The sequence below is a fragment of the Triturus cristatus genome, chromosome 10, assembly GCF_964204655.1.
Source record: "Triturus cristatus chromosome 10, aTriCri1.1, whole genome shotgun sequence".
Taxonomy (NCBI): domain Eukaryota; kingdom Metazoa; phylum Chordata; class Amphibia; order Caudata; family Salamandridae; genus Triturus; species Triturus cristatus.
The window spans coordinates 528,633,804-528,657,230 of record NC_140593.1 but is presented as its reverse complement, the minus strand read 5'-3'; the positions used below and the strand labels follow the sequence as shown (position 1 = coordinate 528,657,230).

General features: G+C 42.2%; 1 protein-coding gene across 4 annotated transcripts in view; it reads left to right on the top strand.

Moving 5' to 3' along the window:
* DPP6 (dipeptidyl peptidase like 6) overlaps positions 1–23,427 on the top strand; it is a 2,129,336-nt gene that overhangs the window by 1,120,086 nt on the left and 985,823 nt on the right. The gene's annotated exons all lie outside the window — the stretch shown is intronic.

Here is a 23,427-nt window from a genome sequence, read left to right as displayed (position 1 = left end):
ACATTTCTCAAACGCTGTCAAAAGTTATAAGCAAAGTAGTAATGACCTTGTCAAAGGAAATTCAGATCTAATCTTAACTATCAAACTATATAGGTATATACATTTTTATAGAGAGTGATAAATATGCAGATTGATATACAGCAATACAGTTGTAATTGAGACCTTTAGGAATCATATTGAACCGTATTAAAGTAGGAAAACAATTGAAAGTCCAGGCATTCTAATTATAATTTATTATCATACAAGCGCTTGGATGACATTTCAATTTTAAGCACTATAGACATAGGTGAAACATCCATGAACATGCATATACATGGAAATGCTAGAGTTGTTTATTTCCTAACCGTAGTTTGGCTTTTTCACTATACAATCAGATGTTGCCACCTGGCACAAGGCACATTTTGTTTAGGGTTTCACAAGAGTTCTGTTTTTCATACACAGCCTGAACAGATAAACTACACCTTCATGAAATATGATTTCAGGTGATGGCATATCAGTCTTCAAAAGCAGGTAGTTATCAGCACTGTACAGCTTGCCTCCAAAGAGCCCTAAAGCTCAAACGACAAATCAGTTCTTGAGAACAGTGTTGTGTATCAGCAAAAGACAGGAAGTCTAGGGGGAGCTTCATTCAAACTAAAACACGAAAAACAATTTGTAAATGGTCACATCATATTCTGCAAACCCCTCGATGAGGTGAAACTTCAGTGAACCTGGGAATTTTCTTTGTGTAATCTGTAAATTAATCTGGGGGTATGGGACAAAGCGAAATTGTCAGAAATTGTCAGTTTTATGAGCATAATAGTAAATAGAAAACACACAGTTTCATCAACATGTACTTACTTTGTTGCCTTTGGTACCGTGCTGCTGCACATTTAAATAGCTTTTGGCTCGGCCTAGTTAGTCATAGATAATTAGATTGGATTTTTACAGGAAGGACCTGGTCCCCCAGTCGCATAGAAAAGGACCCCACAGCCCCCGCGGTGCGGGGGCGGGTCCCTGAGCTCCAGGTGTCCCCTTCAGCAGAGTACCCTGGCGTGGCAGTTCCTGACTGAGTCTGGAGGGGGGCCCCTTGATGTCATTTGCAGCGGGGGGGGCCTCAAGTTTCTTTATGCTAGTGCCAAGATGCGATCGGCTTGTTCAGATGCTGCAACTACAAATTCCACGCTAAATTTCGCTTTTTTCAGAGGAAAACTCAAAATACGAATTATTTACAGCACCCTGTAAAATCCTGCGAGAAATAGTGTTATTTGCTGAGTGGTCTGATAGCGCTTATCAAGCAACAGCCACAACCCCTGTCGGGGTGAACCACAAAATTCACTAAATTGACCTGTGCTTAATCCTCTGGTAGCTTGGCACAAAAGCAGCCAAGCTTAGCTTGAAGGCAATGTGTAAAGTATGTATGCTGCACACAAACAACAATAAAGTGAAAACACAAAACAAGAAAAATCTCACATTAGAAAAATAGAGTAAAGGTGAATAAATGATTTGACACCAATCTGACAAAAACTCCAATTAGTAGAACCAGAGTTATGTCAGTCAGTAACAAAAACTTTATCCAGTTATTAGAACATTGGAACGTTGGAAGCTCCATTATAATGGCTGATATAAGCCCGGAGCCCCAACATTCCAATGCTTCATTGCAGCTGTGAACAAAGGCTTCAGGGAGCCTGAGGGGATTTCAATCCCCTCGCGCTCCCTGAAGCCTTTGTTTAATTTGTTAGAACATTCTGTCCTCTAGTGGCAGAATGTTCTAATAGCTTTATAGCCCTTCGTAGCAGGGCTATACCGGCTATTGAATACCCGCTGCCTTGTTAAAGTGCCTCGCCTTCAGCTCGGGCCTTTAATGTTGCAGCGGGCCTTTAAGAGCCGGTATAGCCCGCTACGGCGGGCTATAAGGCTATAATGAAAACCATAAAAGCAAACATCGATAAAAATGCTCTAAACCATACATATCTTTCAAGAAAAAAAAATATGTATACAAAGTTAAATACAAAACACTAAAAGCAAATGCAGATCATGACAATAAACAATTATTCAGGTAAACGTCTTCTCCTAATCCTAAGAGCACCCACCAGAAAACTCGTGATACTAAAACATATAAATGGACTCCTCAGCATTTGCAGGTAAACCAAAGCTGGATGGGCATACTCAAAACGTAGCTCCTTCAGTAAAGGCAGTATATCACATTGGCATAAAATTCTAAAATGATCACAAAACATAATAAAGTGTTTTGTATTTTGTGGGGAGAAGTTGTGGCAAGGACAATGTCCAATGTCATCTACCTAGTGTTTCCCATGTGATACAGCCAATGGCTAATGCACAAGTTTCAATCAAAATTTCGTCAACAAGGACCGATGGTGGGTAGATGTTAAAATGGTTAAGTAAGGTTCCACTGTAGGACATGTTTTTAAGATAATATAAGAGCGTACTGTAGGTTTAGATAATTCAAGCGCCTCCCTTTCTATGCGCTTTACCGACAAAAATGCTCTTTCAACCAGATCAGGTCCCTCTTTGAGATACTGGCCAGATTCTCAAATAGGTCAGGATGCCCAAGTTTGCCCATTTAATTTTTGACATAGTTAAGCCATGGGATGTGTAGAACCCTGTCTAGTAAAGGCAATCATATATCACTGTCTGGTTCAGAACCGGACCCGGACTGCTCCAGATCCTCACCCACCTAAGTACCGGTGCAATTACTTTATGGTCCTCAATATAACCCAAACCCTCTTCATGTGTGAGATAGGAGGGCACAGACTATGAGACCGCTAACGATAACTGTCTAAGAAATGTATTTTCTGCAATCTGAAGCATCCTCGGATCCGTCCAACCCCATAAATTACTATTGTAACTGGTCATTGTGATATACTTAGCCTGGTAACCCTTAATAAGTGCCTGTACTGGCTTTACCCCCAGTCTTTTTTAACTATACAGTCCCCCCTCTAGGTTCTTTTCCCTGTTACCTACCCCACTGTTCTTGCCATTATTAAATGAAAGGACACCGACTGCCCTATCCCCATATCGTTATCACACCAAAGCCTCACCTTCCGCATTAGCTCAGGTGTAGACTCAACAACCTCTTCTTGCAATTGAGGGACACCCATCCAGTACAAGAGCTAGCGGAGTGGACTCTTGGGGGAAGATGCAACTTAATAGGATTCGCCACTGCTACATTATTTCTCTTAAGGGGTGTATCCGTGGACCCTCGATTATCCTTGTGAATATCACAGGGAGCGTTTCCTTGTGTATGAGCATTATGAAGGTGAACCTCCTTGACGCTCACTCGCTTCACTTTTTGCGCTGGGATGCCACAGTTTTCCCTGGCACTGTTGCTGGGCTTCCCCTGGTCTGTGACACTGCTGAAAGGGCTAGACCCACTCGGACCTTGCACACTCTGGCCGGACTGGGAGCCCAAAGCAGCACTGGCAAATTTTGTCAGACCACCTCTGTATGTGACTTAGCAAAGGAGTGGAGTGAGCAAGCCTGCCCATATTTGGGCTGTTGATTCTCCCGCCAAAAAATACATGGAAACAAATGGCAATAATGGTGCATTCTACAACACATTTTTCATTATACATTCGAATGTATCAGCTTTTAAAGCATAGCAAATAATGAACTTGGAGTTCACTAGGCTATGACAATCTTTGTTGGGGCCCTTCAATGATTCACTTATTGTCACCCTCCAACGGTGCCCCTCATCCCTCCATAGCCCCTTTCTCACATGTAATTTAATTTGTTTTATAGCACCTCTCATACCACTGTAGAGCGTCAGAGCAATTTACATCACACAAACATAGAGAACATTTTACATGAGACAAAGGGGACTACGTACGAATGTGTAGGCACTTTTAAGAGTTCTTGATCTGGAGCAGCACCAACTCAGGATTCAAAACGTAACACAGTGGTTAGAGTTGACTTTACTAATAAGAATGTATTTCTACCCAAACAAGTTCTTTTAAAGTAACATTAGGATAATGAAAGACTGGGAAAAAAACATAATTTTTTAACCTGTACCATACAGTTTGCATGAACTTCTTTGATGGCAGTTCATAGATAACAGAGCTAGATCACAATTGCAATTTATAAACTTCATAATCACAAATGGATCTCTTTGAGAAAAGCAATAACTCACTGAGCTATGCACATATCTACTTCTGTGATCAGCATGATGCATGTTATGCAGCAGGCATGTTAACCCTCTGTGCCCTCTTAAATGAGTCAAAACTAGAAAAAACTCAGTTTCCTCTCCAGCAGTAATATTAATCACCAAAGGTATCTTGACACTTTTATTGTTGCTGGAAACTGATAAAATATTCCAATACACAGGGATGCTGGAAACGAACTTGAATGTTGAGAGAATTATGTCGGCCTACTGATTTTGTTCCTGGGGCTGGTGCTACAAAACTGGCCCCCGAGTAGCAAACCCGACCCTCCACCTTTCCAGCCTCCCAGGAAAACGCCAGATGCCCGGTACGGCCAGTCCGGCCCTGCGCACACTGCATAACTGAGGTTTGCTTTGAGTCCAAGGGCATCTGCACACCCCTAATCCCTGCTCCTGAAGCATTCAAATTGGACACAGGTGATTCAGTGGCACTCAATTTTGCACCATGCCCTCCAAAGACCTAGAAAACATTTTGACAATCTCATCATATAGAGCTTTTAGAGCCAAGTCCAAAATGGGTTTTAACTGTGTCTCTAGTTCTTTCATAACTGCAAAAATTACGCCAGAGGGCAAGGTTGTTATGGCTATGTAAGGTTCATTTCCTTTATGAGGTTTAGCTGGAGTGTCAGGAAGTGTGTTCCTTATCTTCATGGATCTCTTCTTCTTCTTCTTGGGCCCTTGTGTCTGCTGATCGGTCATGTGGGTTGCTCCTACCAACTAAGTCTCATCTGAGGTAAGCTGCACTGTTATGTTATCAGCATCTGACGTACCCCTGCATACATTGTCCCAGAATAATGAGGTACCCCCTCCTTGGGACCCAGATGCTCACTAGTCTCCTGGTGACCTGAAGGAACATGTGAGAGTGAGCTATTTCCCTCTCCCTGGACCAGTATAAGCACAGCATTTTGTATTTCTTCTGTCAGGGCCCCCAACGCCGAGGTAAGATAGGAAATAATCGAGTTACGCTTACGTGGATTTACTGAAGTACCCGAATCAATATCTGGGAAACTGAATGGCTTTCTCTTGCCCATTTCGAGACCTTGATGGAAAAACTAAATGGGGGTCCAGGCCCGGCATCTTCCGGCCTCTGATGGGCACGGACAGGCTAATCCTTGACCTGCGCGCCCGTGTTGCAGAAGGGCAGGATCAGTTTTCAGTGCATGGCTGTCCCAGCCCCCGTTTGAACAGCACACAGCGGCAGCGAATCCTGCTGCATTTCTAGTTGGGGGATGCAGTCCCAAGCAGAGGTGAGGTCCCAGAAGGTTGGAGACCCCCTCTATGTGGCCAAAGAAGTCCCATGCTGCAGGAGGGCAGGACCGCTTTTCAGTGCATGGCTGGTCCTGCCCCCTTTCAACAACACACAGCATCAGCACCTCTTGGTGCATTTCAAGGTGGGAGATGGAGTCCCCTGCACAGGAGAGGTCCCAGGAATTGGAGGCCCCCTCAATGTAGCCAAAGAAGTCCTGCACTGCGGGATGGCAGCAGCGCTTTTTAGCGGGGGACTGGCCCTTCCCCCTTTGAACAGCACACTGCAGCAGTGCCTCCTGGTGCATTTCAAGGTGGGGGATGGAGTCCCCTAGCACAGGTGAGGTCCTACAACATTGGAGACCCCCCTCAATGTGGCCAAAGAAGTCCCCCAGAGTTATGAATTTTTAAAGTTTAAGGTACAAATTAGTGCCTAAAGGATCAAAGCACCAACTGCAGACATCTAGTCACATAAGACTGGGTCAGAGTCGAAAAAGATGGCTGAACCTGATGGAGCATGAGTCGGATACAAAGAGTGGATTGGGCCGGTAGGCGCTTACCTTCGGACTTAGAAGAAAATTTTAAGAAAATATTTTGAGAAGGTAAACTTCGACTTGGCAAGGCTGCAGGTGTTGTCCTAGGAGGAAGCAACATCACTGGGGAGCTTCTGGATGGAGCTGTGGTGAAGACTTCTTTGTTCAGACGTAGTCACTTTTTTGGAAGTTGAAAATCTCCAGCGGGACGAGGCTGGGTGCTATAGCCGATGAGAGTTCCACGGGGCCAGATACGCCCTAGACGAAGGACCGCTGAACATGGTTTTCTGCAGTGAGAATAGCATAGCAGGAGCTGCCACAAAGTCAGGCAAGCCAGCGATGCACCGCGGGTGGATAGAAAAGCAGATTAGTCCCGGTTCCATCCTGGTTCTCAGAGTAGTTTTTAGCTCAACAAAACTTTAAGTCCCAATTAGATTTTGGGTATCTGTTAATCTTTAGTACCACCACCAAGGGTCCAGGAATGGAGAGGCACCCCTTGGGGGGATAGGACTTACTCAGACTGGGTCCAGGTGCATGTTCAAGATGGTTGGATCCTTTTCCCTCCCTGAGGCTCTCATCAGGAGGCCAGGAAACTAGCCCTTGGAATCAATCTGTAAGTCCTGGTTTCAGGAGTAGAGCAGGACTCAAAACAGCAGAACAGGCCTCTGAGGGTTATTGGCAGACTTCATGGAGCAAGCAGTCCTTCCAGGTGCTGCAAGTCTTTATTTTGAAGTACACAGCAGGACACAGCAGTAGACAAGTTGTCTATTAAGCTAATCGGTCTGTAGTTTGATGGGACTGAGGTATCTCCTTTCTTATGTATGATAATTATTTCCACCCCTCTCCAAGTGTCTGGTATTTCTCCCCCATCAGCTATGGCATTGGACAGAAGGATTATATAAGGAGTCCAGACAAGCGGCTCTGATTTGTTATTTATGTAAAGTGCTATAGCAAGTAAATAAATCTATCACAGACCAACATTTAGGTGTAAACCATAAAGTTGACCATTCATGAAAAATTCAATAAAAAATATATTGACCAACCACAATTATTAATTGGAAAAATATATATATGATATTTATTTAGTCATTTTTTTTATTTTTTTATTATATATATATATTATTTATCATTCATTAAATGTTTTGATTTTGTTGATTATTCTTTTTTATACAAATATATATATCATCACTAGACAATCAGACAAACAATATATACAGATACAGTTGATGCAAGCAATGTGGCAGATGGAGAACAAATGCAGTTGATGCAAGCAATGCGGCAGATGGAGAACTACGCGCGTTTCGGCAATGTAGCCTTCGTCAGGAGACCGTCTATTGCTTTGAAACTGTATAGAATATATAAACACATACAATATAATGATTACATTTTACACCTAGATTGGAGAGATTAGTCTTTTTTTCGTTTTTTCATACATATTTACATATATACATTAATACAATCCCTACGGCTAATATTACATTTTTCACTCAAGTAACATATAATAAAAGTGAATAACAGTAATAATGATACTAATGTGACATACACAACACATACACAACATATACAATTAAACCTCATTATATACACAATTATATACAACCTCATTATTTACACAATATTGACACGAGAGAAAAGGGAACAAATAAAGATTAAGGAATAAGGGGCATATGTATCAAAACCCGAATTTGCGATTCTCAAATAGCGATTTTTTGAGAATCGCTATTTGAGAATCTCAAAATGGGATGTATTTAAAATATCGCTAATATTTAGCGATTTCTTAAAATTCCTTAATTGCGATTAGCAAATTGCGAAATCGCAATTAAGGAATACCTTCCCATTCATTCCTATGGGCCAGGAGACCCATAGGAATGAATGGGAAGTAATTCTCAAATTGCGATTCGCAATTTGCTAATCGCAATTTGAGAATAATTTCAAAGGTGCAAGGGTGTCAAGATGACACCCTGATGCACCCCTGAAATCAGCATGTGTGGACATATGGCGGACATACATGCCCTAAGGGCATGTATGTGCGCCACGTGGCACTTATTAAAATTTTAAAAAGTGCATTTTCAAAAGAATTCGCAAATTACCACCAACTAGAAGTTGGTGGTAATTTGCGATTTCTTAAGGATTTTTCGCAAAACTTTGTTGCCTGTTACATTTCATTTAAGAAATCGCAATTTGCGATTTCTTAAATGCTTACGAAAAGTTAAGAAATCGCAAAATTAGCGATTCCTTAAATTTGCGCTGAAAAATGGCTCATACATACCGTTTAGCGATTTTTTTATTCGCAAACGCTGTTTTTTGCGAATCGCAGCGTTTGCGAGTAAAAAATCGCTTGATACATATGCCCCCTAAGACAGAATTAAAGTTACACCAGTGGTGAAAAAGAACAAAAGAAGTAGAAGAAAGACTATAACAAATAGTAAGGCAAAGGCCTAAGAGAAAGAGATAATTAAACATTAGAAATGGTATAGTATGAAGCTCAAACTATATAGTTTCACATTACTAAACTTAACGAGCCAGTATATCCACAACGCAATGCTGCTTACTTACTCTATATGATTGCGAAAATCCTAGATGTAAAATCATGAAGTAGGTATAAGGATAAGGATACTCCAAGCCTAATGGAACAGCACAACGTCACAGAAGCTTATCTACCTGACACAAAAAGAGATAAGTAAAAAAGAAGACTAACGTTAAATTGCAAAGGCATACCTACTAAATGATAAGGGAACATATAAAGAAAACTCTACTGACTCACTGTGTATGGATACAAATATCCTAGATTGGAGATTTGTAAAGTAGATTGAAGAACTAAGGATACTTCGTACGTTTTGCGGCTCTGATTTGTTCAGGTCGCCAGGTATCCGATCAGGCCCTGGGACTTTTGCTGCTTTTAATCTAATAATAGCCTTAAGAGTATCATCCAGGCTAAAAAAAAGTGCCTCCAGTGATATCATCACATGCTGTCTCAATAAGTTGGCAATGGGTTTGGTTGTCTGTACCGTACACAGGGAGGAGAACTTCTCTTTTGGCAAAGAGCACAGTGCACATTAAAAAACCGTTCTAGACACTTATATCACGTAGACACACTCAGGCTTTGAAAATGTTTGCAGGGAGAAATGGTGAGCTTTTCCTGCTCCATTATTAGTGGAGTATGTGAGGAAAGGGTAAGTCTATTGGAGCATGGAAGTGGTGTTGATATACCACATGCACAGTAAAATTAGTATGAAGATACTGGGAGAGCCCAACAGGAAGGGATTCATTATTATGCTCTTAAACCACATTTCACCCTATGGTTGGATAAAACTTTTACATCATTATGTTGTCTTCAACATGAAGAAATCCTGTAAATAAAGAGGACTTGTGGAAGCAACTCCCAAATATATTCCTGTATTTCGTGACTTTCTAATAACCCACATCCATTTTTGCTGTCTACTAACCAGAAAATATTTCTGTGTAACCTGGATATTGGGTGCACCAGAAGAGTGCGCCTGTTTATGTGCAAGCCTTGGACAAATTATATCAGTTTTCATAATTTCTTTTACCCTATCGGCCTCCTCCTTTGCTTTCCCTGGCTGTATCTTCTCTGCTGTCAGATTGCGTTAGATGTGTTGGGCAGCAAGATATATCTGCAGGCTTTGCACATTATGTATTACAAGAAGGGTGCTGAAAACAGAAACAACTACACAATAACAAACAGATCTACACACAGCAAAGAAACTAAAAAGTGTTACTTGTTCACAGTGATGAAATGTGACAGAGTTGCACTCATAGATCTGAAGCAATAAAGAAGACAAAAATCTAAAATGAATTGCAGTCATCCAGTGGCATTGACGTATGAGATGTTCTGTGACAACGTTATAGCAAGCACTAAACAGAAGAGACTAAATTATGACCAGGTTTGTGTTGTCCTCCCTTCAGTCATCCGTCTGCACTACACCCATAGATCAAGAGGGTCTTAATAGCCCTGGTGATCCAGACAACCTTGTGGCTAATATATATGTGAATTGGTGTAGTCCCTTTCACTTCCAGTGTCATATTACATTTCTTTGGGTACTGGGCATTTGTTCCTTCTAGGGAACTTTAAGGAGAGAACAGTTTGTAATAGGGCATACATGAAGGGTGCATATCTCTAGGGCTGTGCTATGAAATATTATGAAATTATACAAGACTACTCATTTAGGACAACAGGTTGTTTACCAGTTACATGTACAGTGAGGCATTTTTCTTTCCCTATTGTACAGAGCCAAAACCCAATCCATTATTTGTTTTAGCATCCTTCATACATGTACAGTTCTAGTGAATAGCAAACAAACCCTGTTACTAGCTATCTATTCATTACATGGTCTTTCCCTCACAACCGTGAGGTTAAAATTGGATTCTCTCTTCAGTCTCCAACAAGCCTCAGAAAAGGACTAAGGTAAAGCACAACAGCTCAATGAACCAATAAGGAATATATATGTGCTTGAGAGTGTGATGCTTAGTGCTCACTCTGGAGACCTGAGTTTATAATGGATTGACTATCTCATCCCTGGGGTTTGATAGTTCCGTAGGGAATCCTAACTAGCGACCAGCCCATGGATGCTACAAAGCTCAATGGTATGCTAGACCGTTGACTGTCCAAAACATATGGATGATTATTGTTTCGATGCTTGCAAACAGCTCTGCTTTTTTAGGACACAGTAAACCATCCTTTTTTTGTTTGTCTCTTTAAAAAAGAAGCAAGGAATGGCATAACCCATAGTGGCTGACCAATAGAGACTCGGGAAGCACGCTATGTACACCCGTCTCTCTTTAATACCCCCTCTTGTTCCACGAGTGAAGAACAATAGAGCCCCCCTCCACTCATGGTAAAGACATCCTGAGGCAACTGCACCGGACTAACAGATGCTGACTGATGAACACTGAAGATGCTCCAGGCAAGTGTCCAGTCAGTTCACACTATAGTTGCATGCTATTTTCCATGACCCATCTTGGAAGCCTTGTAGAGATTTCCATTTATCCAAACTTTGCAATTTGGAGCAATTTGGTCTAAATTCCCAGGTGCCTCCTGTGTCCATGTACTGCCCTGTAGCACCAGCACTAGTCAGGTGAGCTGTCATGCTGCTACCATTTAAACATGTACCAAACCACAGGGACCATTTCCCAAACTCCTATACTCATTACAAATACAACACCTAACCTCTACATGGTAAGAAGTGAAACCATTTAAAACACCTAGGAGGCTCAAAAGAAGTGGTGACAACAACTCAGCATTGATTAAATAAACAGGGCAGTTTTGCCAAGCAGAGAGTCTACCTGTCCAGCAAGCCCAATTCTTGTAAAGTATCATGATGGCTCTGAAGTTTTTGACATAAAACAATAGAAACTAGACTTTATGCTTCACAGGCAGGGGGTGTAGTCATATTTTCAAATGGGACAGACGCCTGACCATACCACTCACGTAGTCCCATCACACCATGGAATTAGGAATCTGTCTATTACTGTGTGGGCGTTTTGGATTTCCCCTTCAGTCAGATGGTTATTCATTTCAAATCTCAGAGAAAAGCATATCAAAAAGGTAAAAAAGAAGCATAACGTGACCATCAGATGAAAATAAAACAACATGACCTGTCTCTGTAACTGCCATGTATTCTGGCATTAGTGTGATCCGTAATGGAGGGCTGGCTAGACACCACTGATGGGATTTGTCACTGTTAGAAATTGGGTCTCTAGTTGGCAGAGTATGCACTCTGTTCAAGTAGGGACCACAATCCTAGTCCGGGTAAATCAGATACACACCCTAAATTAACCTGGGCTGCCCCCCGGTAGCTTGGTACAGAGCAGCAGTCAGGCTTAACTTAAGAGGCAATGTGTAAAGTAATTTGTGCAACACCACACCAAAATAACCCACACCAGGTTAGAAAAATAGAGCTTAATTTATTGAACAGAATAAGTGCTTAGAAACCTAAAGCACCAACTGGGGCTATTTGGTCACACTTGACCGGGTCAAATCTAAAAGTGCAGGCCGACCGCGTTGGAGTGCAAATCAGATACAGGGACCAACATTCTTCTGCTGCAAAAATACCTTGGATGGAGGAAATTAATCAACGTCGAAGACATGACGCAAGGAGCAGAGGAGGTGATGTGTTGCTGTTGATCCCGCAGATGTAGGCGCTGCGTTGGTTCTGAGCTGCGCAAAGTCAAAGATGCATCAAGAGTTAAGATGCGATGGACATTAGGGCAATGCGTCATCTGGGCTGTAGTTGATGAGAGCAGCACAAAGTGTTGCGTGGGTGCAGAGTCACGCAAAGTTGGAGATGCTTTGGCAACAGGGGACGATGTGTCGCGCTGTCGGCGATGCAGTGTCAGCGGTTTGAGCAGCAGTAGTGATGTGTTGGTGGTGAGGGAAATGCACTGTTTCCTGGTTTTGATCAGCGCAACATCATTGATGTGTGGATTTTGCAGAAAGCAGCAAGAAAACCACTTCCAAGGGCCTGGATTAGATTGGTACCACTTGGCAGGACAGGGCTCACAGTTGGCAGAGTCCAGTGGCTGTAGAAAGGGTGTTTGGAATACTTGATATCCCTGGGACTTCAGAACAAGAGGCAAGCCAGCTAGCCCTTGGGGTCACTTTGGGTCTGGGGATCAAGAGATGCAGGTCCTGTCCTTCTCACTCCCATGCACGAGGGAAGCAGGGCACGCACAGCAAAGCAGGATTCCAGCAAAGTCCATCAGAGTGACAGTCCTTTCAGCAGCACAGCATTCCTTCTTCCTGACAGAATGTACTCAGGTCCAGAAGTGTACTGAGATTGTGTTGTCAAAGGTCCAGTGCTTATACCCAGTTGTTCCTTTGTAACGTTGCATAGATTCTGCTGGGAAGCAGAACTGGGCCTTGGGAGAAAAGGATGTCAGACTGTAGGGTCCAAGTCTCTCTACCACGTCAGTACCTGTAGGCTCAAATCCGACTAGCTCACAAGTGTGCTGCGATTAGCAATCGAATACAGCTGAGCAATGTAATCAACATTACTAGCAGGCTGTAAACAATGAAAAACCCAACCATGGCAACTAATATATCTATCTAGGACTACTCTCACTATGTGAGCACAGGGATATATTAGTGATCTCTGGGAGAAGCACCCAACCCCGTACCTGGGGTGTGCAGTTAGGTGGTCCACATCAGAGGTGTAAACTCAGTTTACGCAAGGCTGATGTCTTCGTTCCAGGACCAGTCTCTCTGCCCCCTTCCGAGGGGGTGAGACACTGTTTACATGATGAGAACTAGTATGTTACAAAACTGCAGCTGTGCTACCATGTTGTGTCTAAAATTGTTAGGAGCTGCTGATGACCGGGCACAAGAAAACAGTATACCATATTGTTTGACCTTGCATAGAATGTTCACACTGAATCTCAAGAAGAGTAATTGAAAAACAAAACATATATGCAGCATATTTCTAAAATAATATCATATCATGAAAACAAATGTAATATATGTGACTGTGCAGAGCAAAGGCAGCCTAAATCAGCTAATACATGTAGCCAAGAGAGAACCCAAGTGAGCTCAAAAGGGAAATAACCACAGGGGAGACTTCAAAAGTAGACCTTTGAAGTGCACAAGTTCCCTGCCCTTTGTGCCCTGGCTCCAGACTCACTACATGGGGTTATGCAGCTCTGTATCTGGGGACAGGCACAGCCCTATCCAGGTGCAAGTGTCAGCTCCTCCATTCCATCCTGACCAGGATAGCCTATCAGCCTGGTGTTGGTCTTCAGGATGCAAAAGGCCCATCAGGCACACCTAAGCTCTCTTTGTGTGTAGCTATTTAGAGGAAATGCACAAGGCCCAGATGTCACCCACCCCAGTTGTGTATTCAGAGACAGGCAGAGGCCCTTAATGGTTAAAGTTAAAAAAATGCCAGCTTTCCAAAAGTGGTATTTTCAGACTTAAAAATCTGCCTTAACTATAAGTTGTGAATTTAAATTGTGAGTCCAGAGACACTAAACTCGAAATATTCTCAATTGGAAATTACACTTACAGAATGTCATAAGGTAATCCCAATGTTAATCTACGGGCAAGATAGGCCCAGCAGTATTGAAAAACTAATGTAAGAGATTTTCACTACCTGGACATGTAAAACTTAAAAATACATGTCCAAATTTTAAATACATGGCACCCTACCCTTGGAGCTGCCCAGCGCCTACCTTAGGGATGACTTAGATGTATTAAAAAGGAAACTTTTGGGGTGGCTAGAAGGCTAACTTGCCAGGTGAAAATGGTAGTTTAAAACTGCACAAACAGACTCTTCAGTGGCAGGCCTGAGACATGTTTAAAGGGCTACTGAAGTGGTTGGAAAAACCAGTGCTGTAGTTCCCCTAGTAGCATTTAATTTACTTGTCCTGGGCACACGCAGTGCAGTTTACTAGGGACTTATAAGTAAAATACATTTGTAAATTATGGATAAGACAATGTTACCATGGTTTAAGTAGCGAGCACATGCACTTTAGTACTGGTTAGCAGTGATGAAGTGCCCAGAGTACTAAAGTGTACAAAAACAAATTCAGCAAAAAGGAGAGGAGGAAGGCAACACGTTTAGGGGTTACACTGCAGAAAGGGCTATTTCCAACAGACACCTACAGAAACCATTGTGGAATACCCAACAGCCAGATTCTAACCTGTCTTTGAGTCTCATGGGAAGAAGGGAGCCAGATGTACCATAATGATATGCTATTAGGTTTCACAGGCAATATGCTGGAACAAAGTGGGATGTTACAAATCTACATATTTGCACTTATTTGCATTCCAATTATAGATATAGGGTGAGTGCGTAATAATGTGCTGATTATCCAACAGTAATCCTTTTTACAGTGATTCCTAATCTTCCTCACTAAAGTCATTGCAAGATGTAGAGAATGAGTATTTTTCAGGAAAGAATGCAATGCTGTGTCTGAATAAGGTACATTTCTGAAAGAGTAAGCAATCAATAAAGATAGAGAGCAAGAAATAAAAACTCACATCCAATGTGTTGTGGTAGGCCCACTCTGAAATTCCCCCAGGGCAAAAGCTTGGTCTACATGTGACACTTTACAAAAGTTAGGCAAGGTACCTCCCATTGATGTTAAATTACACACTGCTGTTTGTATCCAACAAGCTGGCTGCCTTCTTGCAAAAACATGTTTAAAAATCATCTCTTTTACATTTGTTTAGTCTTAACCTTGTAAACATCTTTGAGATGTCTATCCGAGCAAATTCCTTAAGTTTCACATGTAAGCAAACAAGATAATTTCCTTATCTTTATCTGAAGTTGCTTGTCAGAACATCTTTCTTTACAGTACCATCTTTTATTTACATATTTCATCTTCCTTCTCAATTTGAGTTAAAAACATTGCTCTTGTTCTTAGTGATGTACACAAACTCCTAAACAAGCTGTGAACCCTTCATGCCACAATGTTATTCAGTAAGCTAAGCTTCCTACACTTTAATGCTTCACCATACTACAAGTCTGTGGGAATAAGGAAGATCTTCATGAAGTTATATATCTCATTCTACTTTTATCACAAGCATCTGCCACAATTACAGTTTCACTTATTTAGTTGTGGTAAAAACCCTCTTGCTTTATTGAAGCACCTCATGAATTTGAGCCGTCTCTTGGTTTTGGTGTTTTTGCTTCTGTCAGAGCCTCATATTCTGGTAGAGTTCTGTCAGAATCATATGAAACAACAATCAAACTTTCATTTCTAAATGTTTTTAGTACCGTATAGAAAAAGGTAAGAACTTACGCCAACTGGACTCCCAAAGAATTGAATAGTGGTACGGCCAGTACAACAGAATTCTTACAAACTCAGAGAGTGAAGTAAAATCTGGAGATCATTCACTTCTTCTCTACATTTAGGACATTTGGGATCATCAAATAGGGAATTTTTTATGATAATATATATATATATATATTTTTCAATCATACTTATGGGTTTCAGGTTAGCTTGTCCAGTAATATTTTGCAACATGTTTAGCAGTTTCCCATATTCCTTTATGCAAGGTTCTCTGTAGATATTACATCACATTTTGGAACTTTGCATTGCATCATTTCTCTGAACACACTCCGTAGATGTGCATACCATTTAGTTTTTCTGTTTCTTTTCTTCAGCACATTTTAATTGAGTACCAAAAAATCAGTATTTGTTCTTCCTTCTTTCAGGTCTACAAGATTTTGGCAATTTTTTGCAGTTTTAGGTCATAATATTGTGTTGAAAAATATATATTTTTTTTTTTTGTCTTTTTTTTTGTCCTCATTTTCCTGCCCCTCAATCCTAAAAAGAAACGCGATCACCTTGGATGTCGTCTGGAACTTAATATAGTTATCTCCCAGACCCGAACACCAGTAAAACACAGACCGGCGAAAGACGTTCTGCGGGATATTCTGGGGGGAGAAGAAAAATAAGAGGGCACACCAATCCCCTCACTACTCCATCTAGACTTAAAAGCCTTTCAGTAGGAACGGCCAAGGAACCTTGGAGTATGATGGCATACTCATCGGACCCGGGGAAAGAAACAAAAAAAAAAACAAAAAAAAAAAACCCGGAAGGTCTACCGAGCCCTTCTACCTCCACTGAACCAGCAAGTTCCAAAAGGTGAGGTTACATTGGCCACATGATCTGGCCAGGTCCACCTTAGATGTGTCATATAGGGATGTTAGCCAACCTGCGTGTGATGGTGCCTTCTGGTCAACCCAAAATTTGCAAATCTGCCGTCTGGCCAGCAGAATTGCATAAAACAAGAAACACTTTGCCTGCCCCGTGATGTTGTCGTCCACCCCAAATATTATTAACGCCAATGTAACAGGTATGGATATCTTAAGAATAGAGTCCAAAGTATTCTTTACTTCCTGCCAAAAGGTGTTAATAGGTGGAAAATCCATAAACATGTGGACATCAGAGGCTGCAGGGAGATTGCATTTATTTCAGCATTTTCCAATCTGAAATTTAGATAGCCTTTGAGGGGATAGATAGGCTCGATGAACAGTCAAGCCGGCTTAACCACTTTATACAGGTGAGTGAAAGATCTTATACATAGGTCCTCACACTGCATACCCATGACCCCTCCCCACTGCTCATCGGGTAGAGTGAAGTCCCCATCCACCTCCTCCTGAATTGCCCAGTACCAAAAGGCTACCTCTTTCCCCCCCTCTTGTCTCTCTACCAACTGTTCTTCCAGGATGCTACTCCTCCCCAAATGTACCCTATTCCTCATCAATTCCCGGGTCTAGCTAACGAGCTGCATATATTTAAATCTCGATAGTGTTGGGCCAACTTTCTCATATAACTCCTCCCAACCTACCAGTGCCCCTCCCACTAGCAGATGTCCCCATCTTATTATCCCTGCCTCCTTTAAGGGAGTTGCGAGACTATCCCTCAAGCAGGGAGGGAGCCCCGGGGAGTCCCAGATTGGAGCGAAACTTGAAAAATAGGGCAACCCTACTCTTTCTCTAATCATCTTCCAAGCTTCTGCCAGTGATTGTAGGGTCTTTATCCTCACCTTCTTGAAGAACTTCCGGCCCCGAATTTGAATAGAAAGCCATCAGGGGGCAGATCCTCCCCAATCAACATAGCCTTGTACATTTTGCCGATTGGTGCACTTGATGGAGATTTCAGCAACATCCTGGAATATGACAGCTGAAACGCCCAGGCATAATATTGTATGTCTGGAAGTGTGAGCCCCCCTTTCTCCCTCCTCCTTCTCAATTTTTTCCAGGCCAGTCTGGTTGATTTATAGTTCCACACAAATGAATTTATGTCTTGCTGACACTTTTGAATTTGCTTAGACTCAAATGCTAGAGGGATAGTATTGAAAATAAATGTATACTTAGGGAGGATGGACATTTTTACTAAGCTATCTTTCCCAAATATTGTCAATGGGAGAGAGGCCCAAGCTTTTAATAGCGCCCGACATTCTCGAAAGACCTGGTCCAGATTAATATGAGCTATGTTACCAATCTCCTGGGTAATCCTGATTCCCAGGTAGCGTATAGATAGAGAGACTACCAACTGCGGGTTTTGGATATTCCAAGTCATTACCTCTGTCTTTCCTTCATTGATTTCATACCCCGAAATCTGCCCAAATTCTTTAGCCCTTTTGATGATAATGGGGAAGGCCTGCACAGGGTCAGTTGTATAAATGAGAATATCATCCGCATAGAGTCCTATCCGCTTGACCCATCCTCCAAACTCAAAAGAGGGGATGTTGTACTCCTCTCTCAAGATTTGAGCGAACGGTTCAATATACATATTGAACAGGAGGGGAGAGAGCGGGCAGTCCTGTCTGGTACCCCTCATAATCTTAAAATGCTCAGTAAGAGCCCCATTAACCAGGAGTCTAGCCCATGGATCCTTATAAAGGAGACAGAAGTTATCCCCTAAATTAAACCTTTTCAATACCGCGGCCAGATAGGGCCACTTAACCCTATCGAATGCTTTGGTAGCATCCAGGGTAAAAATGGCCAGAGGAAGAGAGAACGTCGATGTCTATCGCTCCAACCAGATCGTGGGTGAGATCTGCCAACTGTCGCCCCTTTATAAAACCCTTCTGATCCTGGTGGATTATCGAACCAATCTCACTCCCCAACCTTCCCGAAAGGATGGCCGCAAAGATTTTGTAGTTGTTATTTAGGAGTGAGATTGGTCTGTAGGACCTGCAGTCAGCTGGGTCCTTACCGGGTTTGGGGATCAGCACAATTGTTGCCTCATTCCACGATTCTGGCGGGGCCATGCCTTCAAAAAAATATGGCATTAAAGAGGGCAGTCAGAGATGGAACTATAGCTGGACCTAGTGCACCGTACACCTCCCCTGGTAGGCCATCCGGTCCTGCCGCCTTCTCTCGCTTCAGTTGTTTAATGGTGTTAATAACTTCAACCTCTGATATTTTAGTCTCCAAATGGTCGCGCTGTTCTAACGAAAGGGTGGGGAGATGAGCCTTGTCTAGCCATGCCTCCCTAGCCATTGGATCGTCCACAATGTCATCTTTATAGATGTTTTGGAAGAACTCCAGAAAGGCGATCCCTATTTCTGAGGTGGAGGATTTGGCCTTAGCTTCCCCTTCCAGTTTTATTTCCTTAATATATTTTTTGGCCTGATCTGCTTTTATTTTCCAAGCCAAAATTTTACCTGCCGCCTCTCCATATTCAAAATGTGACAGCTTACTTGCCTCCCATCTCTTGGCCACCCTTTCCTGAAGTAAGCTTTCAAGATCTGTCTTCAACGCTACCCGCTTCTCCTGATCCTCTACCGAAACTGAGCCAGAATTCTGCTCTGCCTGCCTAAGTTCCTGCTCTATGTTGGTAATTGCAGTTCTGTAAGCCTTGCATCTATATGATGCTCTATTTGTTATGCAGCCTCTTAGGAAGGCTTTTAGTGCTTCCCATACGATGACTATCGAGGCCGAGTTTAGATTAATTTTCAGAAATGAGCTTACCTCAGAGACGAGGAAGTAGGTTTCTTCCTCCTCAAGCAGGATCGTCCGGTCAAAAGACCAAGAGGTATGCCTGGTCTGCTGGTGATGTAATAGAGTAAAAGAGATGGCCGAGTGGTCAGACAAATGAGAGGGGATATATGTTATCTCCTTCAGATCATCTTTGAGCTTATGACAAAAAAAAGCATAGTCAATTCTTGACTTGTGTTTATACTTAGAGTTGTGGAAAGAAACCCCTAGTATATTACCTGATCTCTGCCTCCATTCATCTACCAACCCCAGATTCGACATTATTGCTATGAGTGTTTGCCTGGCTTTGGAAGAAGACAATGCTCTTGAATTGCACGATTTGTCAAGCTTGGGGTTTAAGACTATGTTAAAGTCTCCCACCCACACTACGGGGTCTTGGCATGAAATCAGATGGTTCTGAATTTTATTTAAAAATGACGGGTCGTCTTGATTCGGGCCATGGTAACCCACTAGAGTATACACTTGCCCTTCTAACGGAACTTTCGCAAGTAGCCATCTTCTGCTAAAATCTTCCTTCTGTTCCAGAATCTGGGCTTTGATCTGCTTTTTAAATATTATGAGGATCCCACGTATGTTAGCATTGTGGTCCGTAGAAATAAATTTGTCGACCCACTTCAGATTCTTAAGCATATCCCTCACCTCAAGCTTGAGTAAGTGTGTCTCCTGGATGACAATGACCTGAGGTTGGCCAAACTAATTATATCCTCACTGTTGGCCGTATCGGGCTTGTTATTGCTGCTCATAGCTCCAACCAGGGTTTCACTGAGGTCACCAACTGCCTTTAAGCCTAGTTGGATATCTAAAATTTGGGGCCGTACCCTGAAATATGACAGCAGCGAGGGGGTTATGCGGATCGTACTTTTACGTATCTCTCTTTTGCAATCTCTACCGGCTAACTGGGAGCTGGCGTTCGCCTTGAGAAGTATAGCCCCTTTACCGCTTTTTCTCCCAGATGTCTCTGAAGCCTTTAAAACCTCTAAGGTAGTTTGTTGAGGGGCCTTGAGGCCGGCGCTTTGCTTTCCCCCGGGGGCGCTGCTCATGGGACCCTTCCCCCTCCTTCTACTCTTGTGTCCCCTCTCTGGGAATGTACCACTGGTAGGTCTTTTGGCCTTTGGCGACCCAGCCCCCTCCTTACTGCTCAATCCTGTGTCATCCGGGAACAAGCGGAGGTCGCCAGCTGCACTTAAAGTCTCTTTCGCCTTTACTGCTATGTCCTCTGTGTCTTCTTGTGGCCCCTTGGGCTCCTTTAGGAGAGCTTCGCCTCTCAGACCCCAAGAACTCCCTCTCAGGAGCCCACGAGCTGCCGCCCTGCGTCCACGCCTAGGCTCCACGGCTGCCTGCTTCCACCGCAAGGTAGAGGCGGGGTGGGGCCTCAGGCTCGAGCTCAAGCTCACACACATCAACGCGTCCGGCGTCAGGCGATCCGATCCTTGTGCCGTAGAAAAGCCGAAAAGATAAACAGCAAAAAAAAGGAGAGAGAAGGGAACGTTATCGGGGACGTTATCGGTAGGTACTTCACGCCGAAACGACCTCCGTATCAAGGAAACGCCGTCAAGCCGGTAACTGCCGACATCATCCACGGAGGCTCAGGGAGGTCAAAATGCTGATGCGCGCACCGCCTAACCTGCGGCCGCCATGTTTTCCTCCCCGGTCAGTGTTGTGTTGAAAAATATTGTCAAACAAAATATCTTAGCCAAAATATTGGTTATTGCAATATTCTCAAAGTAAGCATATACAGATGAGGATAAATGTACCATTCCCAATGCCACACCTACATGAATTGGAGGTATATATTATGGATATACATTATATAGATATACATTATATCGAGTTAGGAATAGTATATTTATACTTGTCTATATGTACTTTCCTTCATGATATTGTGATGTGTTAGTTGGCGACAATATTTCTGAAGCACAATATTTTTAATACAATATTTTAAATACAATATTGTGGGCTTATCCCTTAACCTAATAAATGTATTAGCCTATGAAGTTTCTTTTTTATTTCTCAGTTCGGATCTTGTCAGGCTTTGATCTGTTGATCTTTAAGACAAAGTTTTATTACTTTCATACCACCTCTGACCAATACTTCCTTCAAATTATTACTCAGCAAAATAATATATTGCAGAATACCGCATAGAGTTTCCCTTGATCCCTTCACACACTAGGAATAGCAAATTTAATAATAAATTCTTTCCCCCAATAATAGAGTGTATAATTCTCTTGATTCTTGATTTGACCAATTTTAAAATCCTTTTTGTCTTCTTCAGTCCAGTAGCTCAACGGTAAAGGTGCGGTTTGAGTGGGCCCGTTCTCTGTTTTGTAGTTGTCATTTAAGCTTTTTTTCCAGCAATTCCATGATCTTTAATCATTCACTGAATGGTATTAGACATGGATTGTAAGAGAATGTAATCCTTGATACAGTTAACATCTTTCCTTGATTTACCTTGCAAGTAAAAGTTAATTTCAAGTTTCTGTACTTTGAAAGTAGTTTTTAATCAATACATCACTCTGTCATACATTGTCTGCATCAGCCAATTTTCCTTTTGTTTACCGAAACCACCAAAACATTGAATTTCATCTATATGAATGACGTCACTCGATTCCAGGGTTTATTCTTTGCCTTATGTTAATTTTTTAGTCATAATTGCCAAGGCGTTCTCTGCTTATAACATGATTTTCTTTGGAATATAATCAATAATGAGGGAGGAGAGGTACATATGTTTTCCAATTATTTGAACAAAGCGCTTGATAATACAGAGTGATTAACCAGGAAATGTGTGAGGGCCCTGCCTTGTTTCCTGCACTGTTGCTACTGTGCAGGAGAGTTTCTCTTTGATAATATAGCAGGTGCAGCTGAATGATAAGCTGTCTTGATAACTCCAATCAGATACCTGTTGAAGCCAAAATGGGTTAAACCTTTCAGAGAAACCTCCAGCTGATTGTGTAAAGGATTTCTTATGCACCCTTTGCCATTATAAATAAAGGAAGTGACACAATCATGTTCTAACATCAGAAATATCTTGGAAGGGGCAGACTATGGATGCAGTGCTTAATTTGTAAAAAAAAGAAAAAGACATGCCAGTGCCCTTGTTATGAGGTCACTACAGCTTGCGCCACTCATTGCCCCTGTCAAAGCTGGTAATAGCAACTACTAACCATGACACTCCCACAAGTGTGACAATTTGGACTATTCCAGGCCGACCAAAGATATAAGAATGGCTTGGGCGGCCTGGTATTAGTCATTTTTAATGTATAAATAATTACTAAACAACTGTTGTTGTGGCCATCTCAAAATTAGACAGACAGCGTCACCATGTGCTGGACTGTCATGTGTACAGGTGCCAACAATTAAGTGGCGGTGCCGAGCACTGGAAACCATTGGCTCAAATTAAGCACTGTGTGGCTGGGAGGAAATATTGATCAATAACATGATTGTTCGGGAAAATATTGCTTATTGTAATGCTTTGACAAACAGCTATCTTTAGTTCAAGTGCTTCGCATATCAAGTGAATTCAATTAAACATACAATTAGATAACTTGCATGGTAATCCAAGAATTCTAAAGGAATTTGGAGAAAGCGTGATCTAGATTAATATTTGGATGAATGTTTGGATTTCACTATGCAATGAAAGTAAGATTTAAAGGTCTAGGGTAGTAAAACATTATTCAAAATATTGCTGCTTTTACCTCCACATACCACTGAAACAACCGTATTTAAAGGTCATCAGAAATGCCATGCGTACAGGCAAAGTGCTGCTGAAAATTATTGGAGGCTGACTTGACAATTTATTGTTATACCACCATTTTCAGTGTTGCATTTTTCCTGACACACTGTCATGTAAACGAGGGCAGTCTGTCAGAGAAATGCACAAAGATTACCTTGACACACTTGGAGAAAATTCTCAAGTCAAATCAGTGACACTTTTAATGTGGTACAAAAGGGGGTGGTGATGGACGGAGCATCAGAACCAATCAAACACTCACACCCAGTCAACAGATCTGGGTTTGATCCA